Consider the following 24,297-nt stretch of genomic DNA (forward strand, 5'->3'; position numbering starts at 1 on the left):
TTAGACCATTACTTTTCACTCTTAGGTCACTTAGAGCTGTAAACATGGGTAGTGCTGTATGAAAATTTTAACCATGAATAATTCTGTCTCATATTTCTATGTATACCCTTTGTTTTAGGAAGAAAAAATATTCTAGAAATCAACGTTTTCCTCATTTTAACAGACAGCCCTTCCTCCAGTCTGGTTATGAATAAATAAAATGTTCCTGGATGGTTTCACAATATTCTCTGGATACTCTGAGCTGCTGTAAGTCTCCTGAGGAGAAGAAAAAGAGGTATTTAATGAAGCAGCCTCTATTTATGACATGTGGAAAAAACAACAAAGGAATGTATTGTACCTGTAGCTGTAAATGTGCAACAAGCAATACAATTCAATAATACAGCACAAAGTTTGAGTTGTGTTGTACTCTTTGAGAGCTTGAAGGCAAAAATTTACAGAAGAGAAAGTTTATTCACACCTATTCATGTTCTATTTTTGTGGTGTGCCTTCCTGGCCAACAACAAACACCCATACAGCTGCTCACTCACGTCCCCTCTCCCATGGGACAGGGGGGAAATAGAAGGAAGGTAAAAAGAGTTGTGAATTGAGACAATGACAGTTTAATAGGGAACATAAAAGCTGCTCATGCAAGCAAAGCAGAAAGAGAATTTATTCACCGCTTCCCAACCCTAGGCAGATGTTTAACACCTCCTAGAAGGCAGGGCCTTAGCAAAGGTAATGGTTGCTTGGGAAGACAAGTGCCTTAACTGCAAATGTCACCCCTTCCTCCTCCTTTCCCTGAGATTTTAATGTTGTGTGGTATGGAATTTCCCTGTGGTCAGTCTGGGTCAGTTGTCCTGACTGTGTCCCCCCCCAGCCTCTTACCCACCCCCAGCCTGCTTGCTGGGGGGAAGGGTAGTGGTGGAGATTAACCCCAGAAGGCAGCTCAGCCCCACACAGCCATGCGCTGACTCCTCTCAAGTGGGATGGGAAAGTGATTCAGAAGGGTAAAAGTGAGAAAACTCGTGGGCTGAGATAAAGACAGTTTAATAGGTAAAGCAAAAGCCGTGCATGCAAGCAAAGCAAAGCAAGGAATTCATTCACCACTTCCCATGGGCAGGCAGGTGTTCAGCCATCTCCAGGAAAGTAGGGCTCCATCAAGCCTAATGGTGACTTGGGAAGACGAATGCCGTCACTCCAAACATCTCCCTGCTTCCTCCTTCTTCCCCCAGCTTTTATTGCTGACCATGACATCATATGGTATGGAATATCCCTTTGGTCAGTTGGGGTTGGCTGTCCTGGCTGTATCCCCTCCCAGCTTACCCCCAGTCTACTCACTGGTGGGGCAGTGAAAGAAGCAGAAAAGGCCTTGATGCTGTATAAACACTGTACAGCAATAAGCAAAATGTTAGAGTATTATCAACACTGTTTTGGTCACAAATCCAAAACACAGCACAATATGAGCTTCTGTGAAGAAAATTGACTCTGTCGCAGATAAAACCCAAAGTGGCAGGGCAGAGTAGGGAACAGAAAATGCCTTAATGTTTCGCAAGCAGTGTTCAGCAACAGCAAAAACATGGAGGTGTTATTGACACTGTTTTTGTCACAAATACAAGGCATAACACCATCCAGGCTGGTATGAAGAAAGTTACCTCCATTCCAGCCACACCCACTGCAATATCCAATGTGAAATTCTAAGATGTCACTTTATAGTAATACATCATTCTGCCATGAAAGTTCTACTTTCAAATTTTCTCTTTACCTATACATAAATCATGAAATCTACACAATAATAGATACTAATGAAAGGTGGCAACAAAAGTATGAGATAGAAAAGTTCATCCTACTTACGGAAACCATAGCACTCCTTCCTATCCATCCAGGTGTCTTATCCTTCAGTCAGAGGGAGTTACTTTGTGCACCAAACACTGCAATAACACTTTAGGCCATAATTCCCCTAAGTGCTGAACAAAATCACAAAGAAGTCTGTAAGTGAAACTTGAAGATTCACTCAAATGAATAGTAGGGATACAGGAGAAAAGATGAAGACACAAGTCAGAAGTAGTGCATATGAATATAACACTTGAAAGGGGGAAGTATATATTTCAAGAAGGAAGTTGCATATTGAGAAACAGATAATGAAATTTAACTGACAGCAACTTTAGGTCAGTCAGCAACAGGAGGTCCTGAGGAAATTTTTCTAGCCAAGTCATTCTTTTCTGTTCCTTTGAAAGCTGGAAGTTTAAGGAAGACATGTCACTAACCTGTTGAGCTACCATATAGAACTTCACTAGACAGAAAGACTATATTATATCCTGGTTATACCACATACAGGTCAATTTGGAGCACGAGTTCCCATCCCTGCAACATATTGTTGTTCACCATTGAAGCACAAGATTCCAAATGATACTTCTTCCTAAGGACATGAGGGTAACCAATCTGCTTCTCAAAAAAATAAATGAATATTTGCAAGGTACATTGGATTATTTTTGTGTGTGTGTACTTGCTTTCTTATTTTTTTCACCCTATGTCATGACAAGCAGTTATATGTAGAAATGATGAAGTTACATGAGAATGCCTGCTAAGCTTGAAATAAACAAATGAGCATTTGATGGACTGAGGTGTTTAAATGCCATGAAAACTCAGCTTTGTCAAGAAATGGTTCCTTGACATCAACTTTTTTGCAGGAGAACATTCCATAATCATCTTTGTCACTGTTACTGAGACAATGATTTATATTTTTAATGGTGATATTAAACAAGAGTGGCACACTTCAAATTTTAAAGTACTCATAAAACTTTAAATGATCAGGCAGCATTTACCTTTTCTTAGGTATCCCACTGGTAGACAGTTCTGCTTCATCTTTGTGCAGAGGTCAGGCATGTAAAACTCAGAAAGAAAATTATATATTTTTAATTATGTATTTCAGTCACAATGAATACAAAGACTAACTTTCTGATTATTTTAATATCTCAGGTATTGTCAGCTACTTTTGATTCTATTTGTATATTCTTCAGCAGAATATAAAACTATGCTGAAGCAATACTGAAGTTTAACGTGGAAGGAAACTAAAACAGATCAATAGTGAAAGAAAAGTTTGAGGTTAGCAGGATGCAGTGTTAAAGAAGAGAGCGTGAAAGACAGTCGAAGAATTTGAACAACGCAAGATCAACAAGGGTCAGGAATGAAGGATCAGCAAGGGAGAGAAATGAAATAGATGGAAAGACAGAGAGGCAGGCAACCCAGCAAAAGAAAATGAAATAAAAAGACAATAGAAGAGAAAAATGGAGAAGAGGGACTGTGAAAAAGAACAGAATACAAATAAAGATTTAAATAAAAAAACTTAGAATATTTAAATAAACTTATTTTCAAATGGTATCAGCTCAGCTCTTCTTATCAAAAAAAACTCAGCTTATTTAAGGTCATCATGTAGAAGATGAAGAATTAAAAAAAAAACCAAACAAAAAACAAGCACATATGAGTCACTTTGAAGATGTTGACCTACACGCTCATCTACTCTTTCATCAGTCAGCTATCCTATGTTTTTAAGGACCATACCAGAATTCTAAAGATTTCACTAAACAGCAACCACCAGCTGAAATTTGGTTGATCCTTCTGTTTATTTTCTGGAACTGAGAACATTTGAATAAGATTGCTTTAAAGCTATTGTAATGAAAGGAACAGAGTCTTCTGAAATCTTGTGTAAGTTACATAGATAAATAATTTTGGAGTTCAGAACAAGCAAATCAGAGAAGATAGAGAATTGTAGTGGTTGCTTCATTATGTTTAAGTGCAACTTCAGTATTCAGGCTGAGGATTCAGAGAGGTTCAAGTGTAGCTTTTCAAGGACAAATTCATCTACCTTGTTATTCCTTAACTTTAAATCTTAAAAGCTTTTATTTTTTTTTTGTAACCACAGAAGATACTTAATCTTACATATTTATTACCAGTGTGTTTGTACCATTGTGCCTCTCAGTTTAATTAGACTCATACCTCTTTGTCAACCAATGTCAGAAGCCAATCTCTACTCATTAGCATAGCAATAGGTTATCAGTTTAATGATAAGACAGGAAGTCTGTACCATTATCAAGAGGAAAAATCTTATTCTACACTTAACATGAGGTTGCACCTGCCAGTCTTTCTTAGCCAGTGAAATTTGTATTGCTGAAACAGGGTGAGAGTCTCTGATAAATGGTCCATAGCTTCTCAGAAAATCCTATGCTTATCCAAGAGATTATACTGAAAAAAATAACAAATACCTTTAGCTTTTTTAGTGATTATATTTCTAAAGATAAACCACATTATAAAGAATAATCTGATGCTTTGAAAAAAGCTAAAATAAAACTCTTGTTTTGAAGTTATGGATTGAAGGTCGAATTAAATTTATTGTAGAGATAAATGTAAATTGAGAAGTTACCGCTTGCAAAAAATATTAATTAAGAACAACATTTCTGTACAGCCAGCCTCTATGAAGAAGTATCTAACAATCGTAAAGAATTCCACATTAATTCATCAGGTACTTCATCTATAACAAAAGTGGGGAATCCCATAATAAGATCTAGAGCTAACTTTCCTGTCTTGTCCATCCTTTATGTTCCAACTGTAATATAATATGATGAATTTTCATTCAAAATAAATAAGTATGATTGACCTACAGCTTCAAGGTAAGTTGCTTCTATGTTTTTTTCAAGACAAATAGGTAATCCCTGAAAGAATATCTACTATATTTCTAAAACTACTTTCTCTACTGTTTAAATTCCAGCCCTCTGAATATTGGTTTTGTATTGCCTAACTTACCTGTTCTCAGCATGGTTTCCATGACTAGAGTAAACACTAAATAAAAATAACCAACCAAAACATAAATATATGTGGAAATACACAAGATATCTTATATACTAGTGCCTTCTAGAATACCAGTGTAGATACTACTTACTTGAATATCTGAAAATAAGCATGATATACTCAAATATTCCAAATTGGCAAGTTTCTTATTCAAGATTTATAGTCAATGCACTGCATTTCCAGTACCATACAAACTAGACATAGAAGAATGTCGTCTTGATCATCTAGTCAATTACAGATAAACCTAATTTTTCAGGCCCAAATGGAAGAATGTTTGCTACTATGTTTGGCCTGGATTTTCTTCAAGCAAGAGTATTTTATCTTAAAATTTAAAAATTCCTTTGTCTATCCACAATAGATACTGGTATACTGAACAAATTTGAACAGTTACATATTTCCTCTTCCAGAATCCACACTTGTCTTCTTTCTCCGGTTGACAGGGTATATCCTATCTGCTTTTCTTCAGCTGTTTGTATGTGGTACATCCTGTCTTTACTGATGCTGTGGTTTATCCCCAGCTGGCAACTAAGCCCCACACAGGCACTCACTCACTCCCCCCTCAGTGGGATGGAGGAGAGAACTGGAAGAGTAAAAGTGAGAAAACTCAAGGGTTGAGATAAAGACAGTTTAATAAGTAAAGCAAAAGCCACGCACACAAGCAAAGCAAAACAAGGAATTCATTCACCACTTCCCATGGGCAGGCAGGTGTTCAGCCATCTCCAAGAAAGCAGGGCTCCATCAAACGTAACAGGTACTAGGGAAGACAAAACACCATCACTCCAAACATCCCCCTTTCCTTCTTCCCCCAGCTTTATGTGCTGAGCATGACGTCATATGCTCTAGAATACCCTTTGGGTCAGTCGGGGTCAGCTGTCCCAGCTGTGTCCCCTCCCAACCCCTTGTGCCCCCCCCAGCCTCCTTGCTGGTGGGGTGGGGTGAGAAGCAGAAAAGGCCTTGACACTGTGTAAGCACTGCTCAGCAGGAATGAAAATATCACTGTGTTATCAACACTGTTTTCAGCACTGTCGTGGTTTAACCCCAGCAACTAAGCACCACACAGCCGCTCACCCACTCCTCCCCCATCCAGTGGGATGGGGGAGAAAATAGGGAAAAGAAGTAAAACTAGTGGGTTCAGATAAGAATGGTTTAATAGAACAGAAAAGAAGAAACTGATGATAATGATAACACTAATAAAATGACAAAAACAATAATGAAAGGATTGCAATGTACAAATGATGCGCAGGGCAATTGCTCGTCACCCGCCAACCGACACCCCGCCAGTCCCCAAGCAGTGATACCCCGCCCCCACTTCCCAGTTCCTATACTAGATGGGACGTCCCATGGTATGGAGTACACCGTTGGCCACTTTGAGTCAGGTGCCCTGGCTGTGTCCTGTGCCATCTTCTTGTGCCCTAGCTGGGCATGAGAAGCTGAAAAATCCTTGACTATAGTCTAAACACTACTGAGCAACAACTGAAAACATCAGTGTGTTATCAACATTCTTCGCATACTGAACTCAAAACATAGCACTGTACCAGCTACTAGGAAGACAGTTAACTTTATCCCAGCTGAAACCAGGACAAGCACAAATCCAAAACAAAGACCCATATTAGCTACTGTGAAGAAAATTAACTCTATCCCAGCCAAAACCAGCACAACTTGTAAACTCGTTGTTTATGCTCTCAAGAATGGGGCATTCTTCCATGTGTTTCATTTTCTGTTCTTACTATACCTTTAAATGCTATAGAATTCAGAAGTAATGTCTTGTTTGCATTTAGCTAAGGCTTACTTATATATGTCATTTATTTTTGTTGTCACTGTCATTAATTTCTTGTGCCAGTGTAGGTTCTTGCTCTCCCATGACCCTCCAGTAAATCTGGTAACACTTTTCACCATGTGCACTAGCTGAAGCATGGAAGCCTTTGAGAAGCTCCAGTTATTCCAAAGGGAAATACAGTGTCACCTCTTGGCTTCTTGGATTTGCACTTCAATATACTAGAAATTAGGAGATTTATGGCTGGTTAGCATGGTACCCAGGAAGTTTATAATAGATAAATGGATGGAAAACTAAATTATAAGCATGATAGGGCTGAAATATCATCCTGCAATATTTATAACAATACAATATTTTTATTGTTACTTAATCAGTATAATTTTAGTTTTAAAGGATCAGTATGAACATAAATGAGAACAGATGTCAATTCCCCAGTCACACACTACTGAGAATCATCTCACATGGAAGATAGTGTGAAAGAAACTGTTCTCATAATAAGGTAAAGACACATGTATTTTATGTACCTTGCACTAGGATAACAGAGCTTTAACTGAAAAATATTGGTATAAGAATGGTGCCAAAAACATTGTGTGTTCTGATTCAAAACAATTGCAATATTTTAGTGTTTGCTGAATCAGCACAACTGGCAATTAGATTCAGCCAGAATAGATTATTTTTCCAAGAAACAAAGACTTCAACATCTAATAATCATATTGCAATCAATTTTAATTCTCCACCTTCTGTGGGCTCAATTCACTAAAAGAAAGCCAGCAATATATGTTCAATATGATGAACATTTATAGTATATTTAATCTTTGTTAATCAAATTAAAGGGTAACAGTGATCATGACACTATTTAAAGAGTAATATAACTAGTCTCCTACTCAGTTTTAGTTTATTATTCAGGTCAAAATTTCCAGATAGTAAAGTCAACCTAAAGTTATATCCCTTCTGTATAAAGATATAAATGTTCTATAACAACAGACTATAAAACTGCCTAACCAAAGCTGGCAGTAACAGCTTCTCAGTATAAAATATAGTGCAGTTAATCAGGCTAATAAAGGTCACATTTAAGGAAGCAGGGTAAGCAGCATTAGTGATAATTAACATTTTAGCCAACATAAATTTAACAATTAGAAACAGACAATAAAGAAGCTTGGCATATTTCTTTCTAATCCCTTTCATTAAGAGCAGCATTCATTTACTGCTTTTGTGGTTTATTAAAATCGAAAATATTGAATCGTGACATTATAGGGATAGAATTTTTAGAGCTACAGATGTTGAAAAAGGGCAATATTTACTTAAGAAAACACTTTTCTTCTCATACATCATCTTGTTACAACTTTTGCATAACAAAAGTAACAGAAATTTCAAAATTCTCAAACATCTCCTTTAAAAAAAAAATGAAGTCATGGGATTATGATGAAAATTGTGGTAGTATACCATACTGCCTCATCACTACACATTACTGGATGTAGTGTAATGAACAAAAGATTATATTTTGAAATTTTCAAGTGCAGCATGTTGAAAGCCAAAGATAAATACATTGTGACAAAATATGCACAATGGGGGAAATCATCAAAATGACAGATTCTAGCCATGGTCATGATATTCTGACTCATGCTGTAAAGTTCAGTCAGTTGCACTGAGCTCAGTTCTCCTGGAGTAAGATGTCATTTCACAGAAGTGAAGCATCACAAAATAGCTAATCCTGGGGTGGCAAATTGCCAGGCTTCAGACTGTACCTTTGGCATTAATTATTACCACTATCCCAGACAGGGAATGACCTTATCACCCCAGGTGGGTCTGAGCAAGGATTAGAGGTGTCACATTCTGAGGTCTCAATTAGTGTGGTTATCAGCAGGGTAACACCTCAGGGAGCCCAGGTGGGTAACTTAGCATTACTGGAGAGAAGCATAAGGTTTCCTACCGTGGAATCACACTGTCTTGGACAGTAACCAACATTTTTTAGTAAGGTTGTAGAATGACAATTTGCACTTCAAACTAATTTTCAAAGTCACTGTTTCTTTTTAAATCTATGTCCCTTCAATAATGATTATGTGATTCTCATTTCCAGTGGCATGGCAATGTCATACAGAGTCTGTAGCTCATGATTAGATGTTACAGGAAAACATAACTAGATATGAAATTTTAATATTACCATATATATGTTATTAATTATATATTCCTGCCTGCATAAGTTTTCTATGCTTTCCTAGGCATTTTTCAGAGTTGAAAGCTGTGTAATGTCTTTGAAGGTTAAACTCAATCATCATTCACCTGTCGCAAAGTCCAAATGATCTCTAGTTTCTTTGAGTCTCCAAATACTTTTGTAAATGGTTTAGAAGTTGAAGAAAATGTTATTCTGGGTACTTTGCCAGTTTAATAGTCTTGAAGGAATTATTTAACAATCTTGAAGGAAAATTTTTCTGAGGTTCAAGTTTATCTTAAAAACATAGCATCTGAAAAAAAAGTTTGAAAACGGTAAATCATTTTTTTTCTGTCTTGCAAAGTTATGGTTTGGTCAATAATAGTGGCATTATGACCTCCAAAGGAAGGGAAGCTACTGGTTAATTTGACACAAAAGACATTACAGTTTCCACACAGATGTCAAGAGCTAATCAAGAACTTTAAACATGACACTACAGAAAATAGAGAGGAGGGTTTTTTATTAATATACTCTTAATATCTAAACATGTGTGCTTGGAAGGGACACGGAAAGGCAGAAATTAGAACATCCCTCTATATTCCCCACACCACACATAGAAAGCAGAATATAACACTATTATTTTTTTTTTTGTATTATTAGCTCCTGCTATTGCCAAATTGAAGCACAGCTAGCTATTTTGTTTTGTGATTAAAGTCCCTGAATTAGACATTCTAAGTGGTTAAACTTCAAACTTCCAGTATGCAAATCTAATGGAAAAGACAGTATGGTGGGGGTCCTGCTTGTAAAATTAGGAAAAGTATGCCTGATTTGACATGATGTTTTCCAAAATGTATTCCACCTTATCTAGCTCTTCATGACAGAATTCTTCAGCATCTTGTGATTCAAAAACATATTTTTTTCTGTCTTAGTCCTTGGCCACTGTACTTTTTCTCAACTGTTTTTAAAAAAACACCTTTTCTCCCATACACGCACTGAATAAAAGCTTATAATGAGTTATTAATGTCACACACAAAAAAAAAATAATGAGATGATACTTAAAAAAAATTTGGACTACTTCTTAAGTAACAGCATTATCTTACTCTTTAAGGTATAGCAGTAAGTGTTTATTTTCACCTAACAGGTGATGAACACATAAGAAATCTGAGAAGGTTACCCACCTACAAAAAAACCCAAACAAACAGACACAACACTATTTCACTGGGATTTAAAACAGGAGAGGAGAAAGATTTAATGTTAAAAAATGCTTCTAAATTTGTCCACAGCCAGTAGTCTTGTAGCAGGCACATTGTTCAGAGAAAAGTTTGCATTTTGCAGGTAACTTTTTTTGTGAGGGTGTTGGGTTTTTTGTTTGTTTGTTGGTTTTGTTTTTTTTTTTTTAATTTCAAAGATTAATAACATGTTGGGAATTTGGAAAATTAATTTGGCAGTGAACAATAGTAATTAAGAAGATGATATGAACTGCCACAAATTAAATTCTTCTAATTATCATATGATTATTACCAAGCTTTTGGAAAAGAGCATTGTAATGTCTAGATTATTCTTCTCAACAGACTGACTTAAAAATAAAATTAAGTTTTTCATTTTTTTCATCTTTTAAAGAGCTGAAGTAATGAAAGGTCTTTATCTCTCTGTTAATTTTGTGAAATTATGACAAAGACAGGAATTTTCTCATAGCCATGACTGAAATATATTATTTGTCTCCTGAGAATATTACATATTTATATATAGATCATGCATGTTTCAAACTTCAGTAGTAATCTAACTACCAACCTGTATCAGTTTATTTACTTCATTGGTTCATAGGATGGGTAATAATGAAATCTAAATGTGTGTTTAAATAAAGAACTGAAGACTCATTTCATTTTTATCTCTGAAATTTAAAAAATGTGATGTCAATATTTGGGTCATGATCAAAGAGGTGAAATACAAACTCGTGTGTGCTACAATTGCATGAGCTTCCAGACCATATAGAAGTTGAATCTTGAACCTAACTATATAATAAAATGGTGCTTAGAATGCTACTTCTAGCTGACAACTTAGAATGCTTTTTGAATATTTTTTTTAAACATAATTGTAGCAGACCAGAACGTAACACAGTTATCATCTGTGTTCCTAGAACCACAAAAAAATCAATCATCTAAAATTCCACCTGTTTCAGAAGCAGTCACTGGTGACAAGGTTGACTTTACTTCCAGCATCATTTGGTCATGCAGAGGAACTTGCATGGAAAAATGTACAGGTCTTCTGCTATTATTTGAAATTTTATTGTTACCTTCAGCACTACCATCCTGAAGTTTTGTATGTGTTCTATCAGTCTTCCCTATCAAGACCCACATTTATGAAGATGACAGTCATCACAGTGAAATGTTTGTTGATAAAAATGCTATGGAGAGCACTACCACCTTCTCCATCTGTGTCGATGTTTTCAATAATTTAGCAGGAATTTTAAATGGTAGTTGAAAATTATACATTTTAATATTTACTGCAGACTGAAATGTATTGTAGTTATTGTCTGTATTCCTATAACTACAACTAAATAGAAACGTTATTTTTAGTTGGTGCTTTTTCCCCCATCCTACAAATTCCCTTACAAGAATTGAACTAAAGCTGCATTGCAGAAGGTATTTCAACATCCTTGCTGATTATATGGGAAACACTAGCTATGTTTATTGCCGCTAATATACCTTTAGGTACAGAATAATTTTAATTTTATATTGTTATAAGAAATATAGATGTGTTTATTTTTTAACAAACATGATTCTTGAAATAACATGCTGTTCTGTTCTCCTCTGACACAATTACCGCTGATAAACTGGCAAACAGCCCAGGAGAAGGACACAGGCTTCCTCCTGAATCAGATTTATTTCACCACATACAAGAAACTATGATCAGGGAAGCTCAGTCAAGATGCCTACACTCTCCACAAAATCAGAATCTTTATATTTAAATAAACTTCATTGGAGACCTCAGTTCAGACTAGGGTATAATGACATGGAGTAACTCATTTATGAAGAATCCTTCTCATTCAGTGACTGCTGAGACATGCATTTGATATTGCTTCTTTTTGTTCCCAACAGGGTGAGAATTTTCTTTTTGTTAACGGCATGTTTATTGGATACCTATTTTGGGGTTTTTTTTGCAACCAGGAAGAGAAAAGGCAAGAGCTCTGTTTTTAAGGGTCTTCAGAACAGAAAATCCATTTTCTACAGGAGCTGCCTTCTTTGTAGGAACTGCTGACAAAATAGATTCAACCCATGCTATAAACAGTATTTTGAGTCAGGTACACCATCCTGTATGTCCTAAGCTCTAGCTACTTGTCATGTCCTGCCATCCAAGTTAACATCAGGTGAGATTCTGATGACTAGAAGTTAATGTGTGGAGCGAACAGCACACCATTTTACATGGAGCGTTGTCAGTCCTGGAACCTACTGATATGAACAAAAGGTATGCCTGGATATTGCAAATCTTAAACAATATCACTTTTATATATTATACATTGTGTCACAGGCAACTGAAGTATACTATGCTCAGCACTCATTCTCTTTTCTAATGTTGGACTTTCCAGCAGCTAATACACCTGCCAAAGTTTGTTTCCCTTAGAAATTAAGCATCTGGTAGCTCCCCCTTCGTCTCCTGGACTGAGAAGTGTGACACTTTCAGACATTCCTTGGTGCACTCCTTTCTACTTCAGCCTCTGCTGACCTGGGCAGGCAAGACAGATCTCTCCAGAGAAATGACTTACAGACACCTAATGGTATTGCTTTGGACTCCCCCAACACTACCTTCTTTACTCTGTCTCTGCTGATGGAAAACATGGAGCATCATGACTTTCCTCTCCAAGCTTTTTCTGGCTCTTGAAAACTGTTAAATCTGAGTCTCCAAAACAAGACTTCTGGAGAGTCTAATATGATCCCCTGTTCGGGAAGTATAATCTGCTCCTACCAGCTTGCCGCCTAGTAGGAAGAAATATTCGGCTGGCCCTTCACGAGAAGCCCTATGCTCAACAACTGCTTTCCTTTCTTAGAGCTTAAAGATGTGTTTTAATTCTCTGGATTTAAAGAACTGCTCCGTTTTGGCACATAGTTTAGACTTCAAATTCCTGTTGCAACACATACAACTGAAAAACATCAGGTGCTTCACTGCACAGCCAAAGTTTTAGGTGATAAACATATGCTGTTTCCCAGAACCATAGGGAACTGCTGTTCACCTCAGTTCACAGTCAGTGTACTACAGGCCAGAAACAACAGCATCTATAATTTTAAGTGCATCTAAATGAAATAATAAGAAAAATGTTACAGTTATATCATACAGAATAAAGATAACTGATGCTTTTTGAATAGCTGAGAACTGGTTAACACTGAATAAACATAAGCATGTATTACTTCATGGTGTCTGAATCAACAATTATCTTAGCAGTATTCAACCACTGCTCCCTTTATCCACTGCTATGTTTTTCATACTGTACCCCTAAATCATATGTGTCTCCAGTGTTAATATCATTGCAATGATTACTGGTTTTCCAAATTTAAGTTATTGCTATACATCACCAGCCCAGTGTAATTCATTCAGTATTGACATCAAACTTGTTAAACAACTTGTTCAGGTACCTGATCTTTCAGTCTATTCTTTGGTGCATGTCAGTAAGTAATTTATACAAAAGTATAATTTGTCTAATGGAAATGCTATACTTTGGAATGTGGATTCACACTGCTGAATCTTACATAACAAGAAAAAAATAAAATCAGGAATTTTTATTTTGCAATATTTTAAGTTGTAAAATCAATGACAAGAAAATAATTCCATAATTATTTATTAATAGGAATATCTTTTCTATACGCTGTTTATATTATTATATATAGAAAGTAAGTATTTAGAAAAGAAAAAAAGGGAGGATTTTGCAGAAAAGAGAAGTTGATAATGGTGAATTTTTCAGACAGTCTAGATGGTGTGAATAAGTCAAGATAAAACTATGGCCCCAGTAAAACTGATATGTGCTTTGCCATTGACTATAGTATAACTGAGATTTAACATACAGAATAAATAAAGATTTTACTTCAGAGGCTGGAAAATGATGTCCTTAAAAGGAAGATTTTTTTTTTTTTTTTTTTTTTTTTTTTTTTTTTTTTTTTTATGTTCTAAAGTGCAGAATACAGTCCAAAGCAGCCATGACTCAAACATTTGCGTGTGGTTTTAGTCCCTGGTAGTATGAACACTGAAAAAAGGTCTCCAAAGACACAAATTTCTGAAGAAGTGAATACTTATGGCTACAGTTCCTATGCTAAGGAATGAACCTGTTCACAGGGATCTACAAGAAACTAATTTAGGGTTTAAATTTCACTTGGGACATGGCGACATGCAACAGAATTACATAGTGACATACAAGTTTACAGATATAGTAAATAGAGGACTTGCAAAAAAAGCCTATCTCTCTCAAAAATAGACCAGAAAAGTTTAATAGCTGAATGTTGTGGGTTGATACTGGCTGGATGCCAGGTGCCCACCAAAGCTGCTCTATCACTCCCCCTCCTCAGCTGGACGGGGGGGAGAAAATATAACAAAAGGCTCGTGGGTCAAGATAAGGACAGTTTAATAAAGTGATAGCAAAGGTCGCGTGCATGCAAAAGCAAAGAAAGACAGATGATGTTATTCTCTACTTCCCACCAGCAGGCGATGTCAAGCCGCTTCCCGGGAAGCCGGGCTTCAGTACGCGTAGTGGTTGCTCCGGAAGACCAGAATGCCCCCCTTCCGTCTCCCTTTACTTCGCTTTGATATCTGAGCTGACGTCATAGGGTATGGAATATCGGTTCGGTTAGTTTCGGTCAGCTGTCCTGGTTATGTCCCCTCCCAAGATCTTGCCCTGACCCAGCCTGCCATTGAGGGGGGGGGCAAAAATGTTGGAGAGCCAGCCTTGATGCTGTGCCAGCACTGCTCGGCAGTAGCCAAAACACTGGTGTGCTATCAACACCTTTCTAGCTACTGATGCAGAGCACAGCGCTATGAGGGCTGCTATGGGGAGTACTAACTCCATCTCAGCCAGACCCAGTACACTGAATAAGAAAGACAGACTGAAATAAACTTCCCTTCTATGTATTTTCTGGGTCATGGAAATGTAGAAGTCACTTTTGTTTTCTTAGAACATCATTATTGGAGCTCTCCTCCTCCTCTCAGAATGAGGGAATTATCTTTATCAATTATCTACAGCAGAATATCACTAATTCCAGCATTAGATAATGAGAATCATTATTATTCAGGAGTTATCAAACCCTCCACAGAAGCCAGCAGATTTTTTCTGATGATGTATCAGCATATACTAATCCCATGTAAGATTGCTTAGTGAGCCCCACTTCCTGACCAATGAAGCATAGACATAGTGTTGAAGAAGTCAAGCCTTTTATGTACATTGTGTATGCAGACCTAGTTCTCAAATCTGTAAAGCTCTTTGGATGCAATTCTCTCCTCCTGCTAATGACCTATGAACTATTATTTTATTTTCTGAGCAGCAGGAAAGGACTATCAAGGCATTATGAAGAATTTTAGAAGGCAATTTTTTTTTATTTTTTTTTTAATATATTGCAAAGTCTCAGTAAATGCCTTTGTTAATTTGAAATTAAATTTGGAAGGCATATAACTCTGTTAGCTCAGCACTTTCTGAAACTGAAATTTATATGTTTGAAAATGCGTACAGAAAATGCTTGAGGTCAAGGTAATTCTGAGCTTGGGTATAGCATAAAGAGATTTTTAGAGGATTTGTATTTTTGCATGGCTACTTCATAATTTCTGAACACATCAGTGTTACCATGTAGAGACAAATAGAATAGACCAGAGGCTGTCAGAAAATTGCAGAGAAGATTCAGGGACTGTAGGAAGTCCTTCTCTATTGCCCCTCAGCCTATCAGTAAAGGCTTCCAGCTGAGAAACACTAATTGACTGGCTGAGCAGTTCTAGTCTGTCTCAAGATAAAACTGAATGGATTAGCTTAAGTCACCAAAACTGGAGGGCCTAAAAATGCTAATGTTGTCACTCAAAGCAGATGGTTGTCATTTTCCAACCAAGGCACTAGGTGCCTACCAAAATGAGCTCTACTTCATTGCTCTTTGTTTTTAACAGCTTACTCTAATCTCTGTAACATTTGTACTGGAAAACAGTGCTGCTAAGAAGGTTGGGAAACACGGCTTAAATGTTTTGGAATATCCTACCAATGGTATCTCCTTATTCCAGGGAATTGCATCTGAGCTTTATCTGAGTTATACTGTCTTCCTGAGCTGAAATATTTGCAGAATCTGAAGTTTAGATTCTTTCCAATTCTGTTCAATTATTCATGTTAATCATCCATTTCAGGACTTTGGTAGAAAGAGAAGAAAAACGGAAATAGAAGAAAAGAGAAATTTGTCAGTTTCCCATCTTTCTTCCTATTTCTCTCCATCTTCCCATAGACAGGCAAACAAAATAAACATATGATATATATATATGTATTTAAGCAGGTTAAGCCTGAATAGGCGATCTGAACGGGGTGGGGGGCGGGGGTGGGAAGCCTTCAGTATTTGGTAAATACAGAAAAAGATATACACAAAACTTAAATGTAAGCAAATCCTACAACAGAATCATGATTGAAATAGCTTTATTTGGAAGTTTGTTCTCCTGTATTGTAACTAATGCATCTCAATATATTTAAATTCTTTGATAAAAACCAAATTGGAAAAAATATACACACTGTGAACCAAGATCTAAGTATTAGACAATCTGAAAACTGTACAGAGTTACAGTTTCCAACTTATTCTGAAGGCCTAATATTTATACAAGTAATTATGGTTTCCTCTTCAATTAATTTCCAGTGTTCATTGTATTTTCTTAAATCAGCTTACTGGATAAAGCAGCTAGGTAAATTAGCAAACAGTTGAGGAGCGGGGTAAGGTATCCACCTTCAAAAAAAAAATGGCATAGAGTTCCAGGGTGGAAGAGATGATTATCTGTATTAGGTTGTCAACCATTAATCCTGGTTTACATGTGCATGAAATAGGTAAGTTATTTCTCAAAATAGAGGAGGGATTATTCTTTTTAAAAATTACCTTTTTATAAAGGTGTTTACATGGGAATTCACTCTTTTTTACTGTAGCCAACTACTTACGAAATACTCATGTAGGTCATCTCAGTTCATTCAACTGAAGTTCTGTGTGGAAAAGAATAATTTGAACACATACTGAGGTAGAAGGAAGGAGAGAGTGTGCACACATCTGGCAAGGTCTTTTAGTATAGTTTTTATACACATGTGCATTAGAACATGTACCCCTTCCTCCTCATGACAGTATCTTTTCTAATATCTTTGTGGGGCTTTATGCATGGAAAGTTTTGAAATGTTAGATGGTATGCCATAACATGAAGTTAGCATCATTTCAGTCTTCATTACTTTTAACAAAGATTTTGTGTTCTGTTATCTCAAAAGAATGTTATTTTCTGCTTTGCACTTTTTTCCTAAGGGAAAAGAAGTATGTATTGTAATACAGTTATTGTATAAAAACTGAAAACTTATGGCTAGCTTTCAGGCTAGATGGAGGAAGCCTTGGGGAAGAAAAAATCATTCAGAACGGCATTGGTTTCCAGCTCCTTCACCCTCAGTTCTAATACTTGACTACTTACATTCTTAAACTACTTTAGGGATTTGTATAAAACCCCCAACAGATTTCACAAATACAAAGACAAAAAAAAATAAAACAAAAAAGTGTGCATGCCATATTCCTTAAGTATTTCTACTTAAACACTTCATTGAAAGAACTCTGAATAACCTTATAAAAGCCCCTCAAGATTTTCCATTCCAATTTCAACTCAAACTCTGCTCATTATGGCTACAAAATGTGACCAGATATATTTCCATTGTGTTTTTAATCATCCCTTAGGTAGTTAATAATGTCTTAGAATGAAATAAGCTTACTTTCATTTGCTGCTGCTACAAATAAAGGAAGGAGAAGAGCAAGTTAAACAAAAGAATAGGGGGAAAAAAAACCAACCTTCTGAAAAGACAAAGAAAAAATAAGTAGGTTGAACTAAACCAGCAATAGTTCCCTACTGCAGGGTTTTGGGTTTTTATCTGTTTGGTTTTTAAGGTTTGGAAGTTTTTTTCAAGTTTTAGCGTTTGAAGCCAATTGAGAATTTACACTTTGCAATTACAGTTTGAGAACAATAATTGAACATAACATCCATGAGAGAGCTAACTTATTTGTACTCCTTTGGGATAATTTTAAACCAAAAACTGCTGCATAACGTTCTGGCTTGTAGTCCGCAGAAAATGGTTATGACTGCATTTTCCTATCAGGCACATGGTGTTCTGCAAGGGGGCACAGGGAAAGGAGAGGGGGACGTTGTGTAGGGCTTTTTGGATCTCAGCAGGGAAGGCTGGACAACAAATGGCATAATGCTAGAATAAAAAGAGGAATATAGACAGGCAGTAAATCTCATGTCCATGCAGATGCTGGGAACCCAGCTTTTGTGCAGCATCAGACAGTCCCAAAATTGATTTCCCCTGGCATTCTGTACAGTTCCCATCTGTGCAGAGGTTCAGCCATGGTGCTTGTTATCTTGTGTAAAAACCAAACCTATGTATCTTCTCTTAACAGGCTGGAATGCTATCTCTGTCATAACATCCAGCAGCGTGCAGTGCAGCCTGCAATGAGGCACTCCAGCACATTCCCTTGCAGCAGCTGCTCATGCCAACACATGAGCTTTTCAGGACCAACAGAGCACATGGCTTGCCCAGGGTCACTAACTCCTTGAATATGGTGTCTTCTCCGAGGGTCCCAGTACATATGGATTGAAATACTGTTTAATAGTTGTTGCAAACCCAGAGGTTCAGCTAATCTATGTTGTCCATGAACATCTGTACATTAATTTGAAGTATACGATTCTCTGATCAGCAGTAGCAGGGGGGGAAAAGTAAAACAGCTAAATTATAATTTGATGGTACAAATGCAATGCTCCTTTAAAGGAAAGTAAAACCTTCAAGATAAAACAAGACCAGAATATCTGGTAGGTATATAAAGACAGAAGAAGGTGCAGAACTCTGAAAATGAATGCTGTGTTAAAATTCATGAAAATCCATAGGATTTACTCATAGAGAATTAGAATTCAAACACTATTAGCTGATCACAGCTTCAGCAATGGCTGAAACAACGTCAGATAAAATTTCAATCAGCAAGACAACAGCTTGAAATCATTCTGCAAGTTTAGATTAAAGGTCTTTCTATCTTCATTCTTTTTTTTTTTCCCTGTACATTTATTGAAGCTGTGTGTGTATAAAGATATAAATAAATGCTTTTCACTTTATACCCACATACTTGGTATAAGTGGTCTTTTTCTTATTCCCTAAATATCCTGCAATGACGCAACCAGAACTGAACAAAAGAAAGTCTTCCAAGATTTTTGTAATAAACTTATTCTCTCTGCCTATTGCACTATTTTACAGCAACTTATCAACTGCTTTTCTGAAAAGGCCTTCAGAGGTACTTCTGACGGTTTGTGGAAAAATCAGAGCTATTTCTCTGGAACTTGTATATCCTACCAAGTTTATGTGTGGGGTTTTTTTTTCTACCTCTGTAGAAAGCAAAAAACCCCAACTTTTGTCATTTTGGATTTTGAAAGATTCATACATTGCGTCTGTTTAGAATAATTTTATCTTGTATTCTACCACTGACAGTGATTATATGAGAAAAAACTTTAGAATAGGTGTGGTACATTTTTCAATTTTAGTTACACATGACATCCCAGCATAGACAGAACCACCTACATTAAAAAGCAAACCAAAGCAACCCAAACCAAAACTTTATTAATATTCTACTTTTTTGTTTGTTTGGTTGGTTGGTTTTCCCCAAAAGAAAATATTCTCTGATTCGTAATCTTGGAACATTATTTTTTTGAGTATATATTCAATAAATCATGAATAAATGAATGTTCAGACACTCTTCAGAAAGTGTTCATGCACATTTATCAGGTTGTTAAAATCATACTCTTATTCCTGACATTTCATGAATTACAAGTTCATAAAGGTTTCATTAAGGGGTTCATGACAACTTATGTACTTGAAATTCTCATTCTATTTTCACATTCTTGTATGAAATATGTATGAATGGATCACATGGGGATGTAGTACCAGTTTAACATACAGGAAGAGAAAGATTATTAGTGACAGTGGTCACATGGCTAATAGTACCTTACAGAGTTAAAACATAATTATCCTTTACTTTAACACACAACTGATGTTGCTATGTCTCTTGGTTCTGACCTTCAGTGAGTACTGGTGGCATTTCTGAAAATGCCTACACTTTATTACACTGTGTCTTGGTTGCTCATTTTCTTGTAAACAATTAAAATATCTAACCACATCATTTATTGATGCTAAATATTAAAGTGCTGTTTTAAGTCAGCACATCATGTTACAACTTGCACACAGCTAACAGAGAATAGAGATGTTCAGAAGTAAAGATGAGGCTTAAAATTTATTAGTCAACTTTACTCATCTGGGAATTATCAAGATGTTACATGCAGTTGAGATCAACACAACTTCTTAAACTATTTCTAATCTATTCCACTTGGTAAAGGCCATAAATTAGTCCTTTAGAGTTGATCTATGTTTAAGGCATCACAGTCCTTACTTTAAACAAAGGTTAAAGAGTTAAAAAAGACAGGTTTTTCTCAACATAGTGCTGGATTTTAAGAGGTTTAATTCCATTCCCAGCACCTTTAGGTTATTCCGTTTCCAAATTTAATCATTCCGTGGTGACACAAAATCCCCAACCTGATAGCTACCAGAAATGGCTTTGCATAATTTCTTGTAGCTAAACAGAGATAAAATACATCTGTTCAACACACCAGATTAACCAATTTGGTCTTTTAGATTTTAGGGTACTGGGTTCTAAAAGGTCCTTACCTGCATGCTGATATCAGTGGAAACACAACAGGAAACAAGGTGTCTGTTCAGCACCTCCACCTGAGAACAGTCTACGTAAATCAGCTGCTCTTATCTCCATCATCCACTGTTTCAGCAGCTTTTTGGCCAGCAGAATCTTACCCAGGTGGACACTCCTGAATGCAGATTCTTTCTCTTGGGATCTTTAAAGAATGTCCAATGGTAAGAAATAATTATAAGCAGAAAAAAACCACACTCATAAACAAACAATCTTTGTATGGGTTTCAAAAATGCCCTCATTCTTAGCAAGCACCATAAAGGATGGGACAAAACCAGTAACATTTTGTGTCTTCCATTTCCTCTTTAGCTATAGGAATCTGAGGGCCAAGATCAGACCTCTGGTCCAGAAACCTTCCTGTCCCTGTGTTTTGAAACTCAAGTTTTACTAACACTACTTGTACTCTCTGGTCCCACACCTAAAAAGAAACAGGCCTTCCTCAGATAGTCTTCTTTTCCCACATTTTCCAGCCTCAAGTTTTTGAACTTCTCTTCTATCCTTTGTCACCTCTGCCTTTTTTTTTCTTATTTCAGGAATGTTCATTCCCAACCAGCACTCTGCAGGCTGATTCTCCCATCTGTGGCCAACTGTTTAGTGAACTAACTTTTTTCTCTGATCACATAATTTGTGACTAAAAGCCTCTCTCTCTGTTTTAATGGCTTAAAAAAGCCATTTTTCTGATGAATATGCATTGAACGTATTTTTAGTGAAATGGGTACACAAAGGCACTTCACAAATCAGCAGTGTTTGTAAATTAGTTTCATAATGTGTTAATCAAAGACAGGAAACAATCTCATAATCTTCATGCAGTCTTCCAGCAAGTTAATAATTTCCTCAGCAATGGCCAAAACTGTATACAGATTACTTATATGATATTTTAGGAGGTTATCTTTTCTCATTTCTCTGTATCTCCTTATTCATCTAGCTGCAACTAAAGTGAAAGCTTTGAGACCTGGCAGCCATTTTAAGGTAGCTACATGGGCTTTTACAAATCATACTCAAGAGCTTTGAACATAATTAATTTCTCTATGCTTCCATGTGATTAATGAGTAAATATTTTGATCAATAAAGCCTACATGAGGAATGTACCAATGCATCATGCACATTTTTGAAAACAATTGGAAAGTTTGCTTAGTTTAAAAAATCAGAATTAGAATTTGGATATTTTTGACTGGGAACTGCAGTGTAGTATTCAATCACATGTAAGAAATTTCCAGAACAGGTCCTTCATGTAAAAGCATTGTAAAATAAATTTTAGCAGAAAAATAAGATTTAAAATATATTAAAAATTATTTTAAATTTTTTTTCTTTTAGTTCAGGCAGTAACCTTTCTCCTATACTTTGTTTTAGGGTTATATATTTCTGTAGAGCATTTCTAAAAGTATTCAACTGTTAATAATTTTCAACATACAGAACTCCAATAATTTAAACATGAGTGTCCAAACAGGGAGATACTAAATGAAGAACTAAAGTTACATTACTGAATGACATTAATATATTTGAGTGATCATCATCCTAACGCAATACAAGTAACACTCTTTCCTAGTAGTTTCCATGCAAACATGATGGTATCATGTTATCAGGGTTCATTTATCGTATTTACATTCTAGAAGAGGTATGCTTGATTTCTAGGAAGAAACAAAACCTTCCTCCAATCAAGTGTACTAATTTAGCCAGGTTTCCTTAGCAAGCATGTCATATTTTTTTGAGAGCTGGAGAAGTTAAGTATTGTCGGTGAGAAAAGAAGGGGTTCAGTGAAACTCAGATTCACTTTGTCATAGTCAGAGTATCCAGATGAAACAGTTGCAGCTCTGCTGCTAAAACTTACCTTTTGCTTATATTTTGAAGGCAGTGACAGAAGGGACAGGACTCCGCAGCAAAGCCTGGGATCTTGCCCAGAATGTTCTGAAATACAATCAAGTTTAGAATCAGGCAGCCTGAAAAGGTAAACTCTGAAACAGCTGAAGTGGGACCCTCTTCAAACAGACATAGTGGAAACTAAGTGGAAGGTCAGGGGGTTTGTCAAGAACAAGGTTGTGGTGGGTTGACCCTGGCTGGATACCAGGTGCCCACCAAAGCCGCTCTATCACTCCCCCTCCTCAGCTGGACGGGGGAGAGAAAAATATAACGAAAGGCTCGTGGGTCAAGATAAGGGCAGTTTAATAAAACGATAGCAAAGGTTGCGCACGAAAGCAAAGAAAAAAAAACAAATGATGTTACTCTCTACTTCCCATCAGCAGGCGATGTCTGGCCACTTCCTGGGAAGCAGGGCTCCAGTACGCGTAGTGCTTGCTCCGGAAGACAAAAATGTCCCCCCCTCCGTCTCCCTTCACTTAGCTTTTATATCTGAGCTGACGTCATATGGTATGGAATATCTGTTTGGTTAGTTTAGGTCAGCTGTCCTGGTTATGTCCCGTCCCAAGATCTTGCCCTGCCCCAGCCTGCCATTGAGGGGAGGGCAAAAATGTTGGAGAGCCAGCCTTGATGCTGTGCCAGCGCTGCTCAGCAGTAGCCAAAACACTGGTGTGTTATCAACACCTTTCTAGCTACAGAGCTATGAGGGCTGCTATAGGGAGTACTAACTCCATCTCAGCCAGACCCAATACAATCTCCACCCCTTATTCCATACCATTTGCGTCCTGCTCAGGTCCCACATAATTTAATACAGATATCTTCTAACCATACTATTGTATTTAATTCTCATTACTGAAATCCTTTCTTACCAACACTTACAACTGAAACTACATACTTAAACAACTTTTATACCCAACGTACAGATTTATACATTCTTATTAATTACTATCCCTTGTCCTTTAAGAGATAGATATTCCAGGGGCTTCTTCCACTCCTTCAGATGTTCACACACAGGTTATGACTTGGGCCCCATCCATCAAGATGAGTGGTCAGGACAGGAGAAGCAGTACGTTCAATCGTTGGGCACCAACGTCGGCTTGGTTTGGGTCACCGATGCACTTGTCTGGTTCCTTGCGAAGTTCACTCCTCTGCAGTTCAGGTCATTCCTGCTACATTACTTCCTGCAACATACAACTCACATCACAGATTATTTTTCCCCCAAGGTTAAATGTCCTTGAGGCACACACTGGGTCTCCCCATCCTTCCGCATTACCCACCAAGTACACCCAGGTCCCTGAGCAAAGACAATCCCACGAATGGGTTTGCCTTTTCCCATGGGAGGTGCAATCCACACTGCCTTCCCCAGCCACTTTCCCATGTGCACCACGGGGACCTTATCTCCTCCCACAGTATGTAGGGGTTTTGTTTGGGCAGGACCAGGACGGTTAGCAGATCCTCTAGAGTTAACTAGCCAAGTGGCTTCTGCTAAATTTGCATCCCAATGCTTCCATGTCCCATTGCCTAGCGCTCTCAGCATACTCTTCAACAGTCCATTATATCTCTCAATTTTTCCAGATGCCTGCGGGTGATAGGGTATGTGGTATACCCACTCAATGCCATGTTTCTTTGCCCAGGAGCTTATAAGGTTATTTCGGAAATGAGTCCCATTGTCTGATTCAATTCTTTCTGGGGTACCGTGTCGCCATAAAATTTGCCTTTCGAGGCCT

The sequence above is a fragment of the Accipiter gentilis genome, chromosome 2, assembly GCF_929443795.1.
Source record: "Accipiter gentilis chromosome 2, bAccGen1.1, whole genome shotgun sequence".
Lineage (NCBI taxonomy): Eukaryota > Metazoa > Chordata > Aves > Accipitriformes > Accipitridae > Astur > Astur gentilis.